This window comes from Piliocolobus tephrosceles, unplaced genomic scaffold (genome assembly GCF_002776525.5).
Source record: "Piliocolobus tephrosceles isolate RC106 unplaced genomic scaffold, ASM277652v3 unscaffolded_25724, whole genome shotgun sequence".
NCBI classification, from domain to species: Eukaryota; Metazoa; Chordata; class Mammalia; order Primates; family Cercopithecidae; genus Piliocolobus; species Piliocolobus tephrosceles.
The window spans coordinates 1-4,094 of record NW_022308448.1 but is presented as its reverse complement, the minus strand read 5'-3'; the positions used below and the strand labels follow the sequence as shown (position 1 = coordinate 4,094).

Here is a 4,094-nt window from a genome sequence, read left to right as displayed (position 1 = left end):
TCCCTGCTGCCAAAGACCAACTGTTCCTGCTAGTTTGAATCTGGCCACAGGGTCTCTGTTGGTGAGACAGGTGACCATGAGGCAGACACCCTGAAATCTAGCACGACAGAGCTCAACGCCCCCATGAGAGGCACCATGGCACACAGACTTTGCAGACATACTAGCGAAGGCCACAGCAGGTCCTGAGTGAGGAACAAGCTGACCAAGATCCTGGGATCCTGCCACACAAACTTTAAACCAGGGACTGGACACTGTTTCCCTAAAGAGCCAAGAATCAGTATTTTCAGCTTTGTCAACGGATCTTTGTCTCAAGGACGCAACTCTGCCATGGCTGCACCACAGCAGCCTTCTGTAGGTGGCCTGTGAAGAGATGGGCATGACTGCACCCCCATCAATCTTTACTTATGGACGTGGAAACTTCTCAGCGTCATGAAGTGTTAGTTTTTTATTTGTTCACCCATTTGGAAACATAAAATCCATTCTTGATTCACGGGCCACAAGAGCAGGCGGGGACAGGCTGCCCCTGGCCGACCTCTGGAATGAGCTTAGAGAAGGAAATGACAGGCTGGGCCAGCGCAGCCTCCTCACAGCAGATTCGCTGCAGGAGGGTCCTTCTTAGCAGCCACTTCTCATCCTTCATCTTGGCTTCAGATGCAGTTCAGGTGGAGAAAGAGAACAGAACTGGCCTCAGCAACAAGGAGGAAGGAGATGCAGGGTCAAGTAGCCACGTGGATCCATCACACTCAACACTCACACCAAGCGGAGCAGAGGCAGGACCAGCCCGGGGGCGCCAAAGTGGAGGCTCTGTGGGGTGGGGGACCTCTGGCTGGGCAAGATTCTCTACCTAAAACTCATATAGAAGATCTACATGGCAGTAGTTACAGAAAACACACACTAAGAAAGAGCCCAAGATAAAAACAGCACATCAAGCTTTTGGCCAACCGGCTCTCACAAGCCAGTAGGTAAGAAAGCCCAGGAGAGCCCACCAGAGGAGCTGGGGTCGGTTCCTGACTGCAGGGGGCCTGGGACACCCCATTCCCACAGACGAGGACCTATGTTTTGGGGAGGAAGCTGTCAGAGTCACCAGTGAGCTGTTCAGGGCTGGAGCCACAGAGCAGGTGAGGAGCCATGGCCACGTCCCCATGCGGGCTGAGAAGCTGGGGTGGGGGCACACCCCCAGGGGCACATGCAAACAGGGGACCACGGGCCCTCCTCCTGCCCAGAGGATGTTCAGCTCCCAAGGGACCACCAAAGTCTGGAACCCAGGGACACACCCCCTGACCCACATGCCCAGGCCTCCTGGACCAGGCAATGTCCAGTACAGGCAGGCCGTCTGGGCTTGGGGCCAGGACAGGGGTGGACGGTCCTGCTAGACAGGCCTCCTTCTCCCTACCAGCTGGGCTGGTTGCACTGTCGTTTGGTTCTGGCAACATATTGCTGCCCACTTTGGCCACACCAGTCCCCGGCTCCCTGGCTAGGCCCAGTGCTGTCCAACCCACCTACACAGGCCCCACACACCCAATGTCCACCAGGCTCCCGTCAGCCAGGAGGACCCATGCTCACCCCCTGACGTGTCCGTGGGAACCTGCATCCCACAGGGACCCACAGCTCAGGGTCAACCTCCACGGGGGCCTCTTGGTAGTGGTGGCAGGGGCGGGGGTAGTTGACCTCCAGGCCTCCCATCCTGGCCACTGTGTTTTATGGGGATCATTCAGTCCTGGGAGCTTCCTGGGGACACCAGAAGGAAGAGAACAGGGTGGTCACGGCAGCCTCAGCCCCAGGCTCTGGGTCCAAGTGCAACAGTCTTCCGGTTCTGGTTTGATCTGGGCGGTAACAACAGGTCAAGTCATTCACACAAGGATTGGCTTCAATATAATGCCTCAAGGGACTGTGGAGGACACAGATCAGCCTCCAGGCCGGTTACACCTGGTGACTTAGCCAGTGCAGGCTAGGGAGTGGAAAAGCTGACCCATGATCTCCCCACCTACCCTGCCCACCAGATGGCAGTAGCGGCCAGGGATCCCTGACTTCAGGCAGAGGCAGGCAGCACAGTTGCTGCCTCCTTTAATCCCATCCCAGGGCCCACAGGGCTTGGAGAAACCTGGCAGGGGCTGAGTTGGGAGAATCAGGCAGAGAGATGCCAAGTGAAGAATGTGAGGGACACTAGGACACAGGGCCTGCTTCCCCTGGGGAGGTGGCAAGGAGACATATAGTAGCCAAGCCTCCGCAGGCACCACCCTGCTGCCAGGCACGTGTGGTGCCCATACCCACCCCAATGGCTGCAGGAAGGTTCTTCATCAACAAAAGGGGACGACGCACCCACACCCACATAGGCATTGGTGCCCACACACATCAGAGAAGAAAACTGCTGCTGTGCCCAAGGTGTGGGGAAAGGGACAATGTCCCCTTCCTCCCCATGGTGGGTCCAAAATTACCCACTCCTGCCAGCAACCCCTCCCCCAACTCTACCAGCTGCTGACCTCCACACCAGTGCCATGCCACGTGCCAGGAACAGCTCAACGGTACATCCCAAAGGGTGCTATCCTGGAGCGGCTGTGCTGGGCAAGTGACACGTTTCCTAGTCACAGAGGTTTTCTTTCTTTACTGCTCACCGGCCCTGTGCCTTTGTTTCCCCCACTGTGGCACAGTAAGGAAATCCCATCTTGAAGGCTAGGAACCCAGAAATGTCACCACACCTGGTGAAATGGGGGGTGAAACTCCCTGCCTTGGACCTCTTGCTCCAGGACTGATGTCCCTTGGGACATGGCCAGGCCAGCATCCTGGGGAGGGCTGCATTCCTTGCCTGGGGAACCTTGCTCCCAGTTAGGGATCACAGGGGTTGAGGCCCCTAATGGATTGGGGGAGGCATAGGGTAGAATGGAGGTAGCCCCATCGTACGGGCCTGTGTAGACCTCAGTAAACAAGCATTGAGTTCAGACTCTTGTCTGAAGCTGGCCACCTGAAAGGATTTGGGCTTTGGGGTGTGATGAGGGCCCGGGGTCAGGGAACAAAGTGTGCTGGTTTGGACACGCAGGAGGTTCTCTGCAGCTCTCTCAGGTACAGGGTATGTTGCTAAGTATACGCTTTTAAATACCCTAGGAGGAGGGGGCACGCAGAAGGGGCCCTGAAGTCAAGGGCATCGTCCAACCTTTCTACCTCCCCAGCTGAAGACAGGCTGGAGGACAATTCTCCAGAGTTTCATAACAAAGAAGAGAAAACAGAAATCAAAAAGACCTGGAGTATAGGTAAGCTAATGAGGGCTGACTGGGATTCCCCTGCCTAATCCTCAGAACAAGCCTTCCCTGTCTGTCCTCTGGGCCAGGTGAGGAAACAGGTCACAGTAGGACATTCAGACCCTGGGCAGGCAGCTGGCAGCCTGGAGTCCAGGACGTGCAAACACATTTTGACTAAGGCACATCCTGCACAGCCCTAAATCCATTAAAACTTGAGTCAATACAGCACATGCTTCTGTGGGCACAGGGTTGGGTCTAGGGTTACAGATCGGCAGCATCTCAAGGCAGAAGAATTTTTCCTAGTACAGATCAAAATGGACTTTCTTATGTCTTCATCTTTCTCCATAGACACAATAACATTCTGATCTCTCTTTCTTTCCCCCACACAGGGAGTGTGACCACTGTATGTCAGCCACTGGGGGACCGGCTTCAGCTTACAACCACCTTCCAAATTCCACCCTCTCACCTTGGCAGAAGCTGGCCAGGAATTGGGGCCAATGGATGGGTGGGGTCTGCACAGGACACCGTATTCAGGTCCCCATGACGGCCTCACACAAAGGTGGTGGCCCTGCAGTTCCAGGTGCCACACACACGCCAGCCCCTGCCTGGGCCCTGATCTTTGAGGAAGGGGAGCAGCAGAACCCGGGCACTGACCCCACTGTGCCACTCACACCCACAGACGATTCTCCACAGAGGCATCAGCTCTCGGTCCTGGCCACCTCCTCCTGCAGGGCCTCAGCTGTTTCCTGGGACTCACGTGGTCCTTCCTCACATGCAGCTCTGGTAAGATGCATTGATCTGTACCCAGGGGCTGTGAGGTGACAACGGTCACGCTCATGCAGAGTGCAAGGGCGGAGGCTG

General features: G+C 56.2%; 1 long non-coding RNA gene across 2 annotated transcripts; it reads left to right on the top strand.

Moving 5' to 3' along the window:
• Positions 1-9: 9 nt before the first annotated feature.
• On the top strand, positions 10-4,088 carry LOC113221541. 2 transcript variants are annotated; one of them, XR_003307926.2, is made up of 3 exons: positions 10-962; positions 3,100-3,245; positions 3,623-4,088. It is a non-coding gene; the product is annotated as an uncharacterized LOC113221541 (long non-coding RNA). The 2 variants fall into 2 exon arrangements; XR_003307925.2 differs by having other exon boundaries at positions 10-1,118.
• Positions 4,089-4,094: the final 6 nt, after the last annotated feature.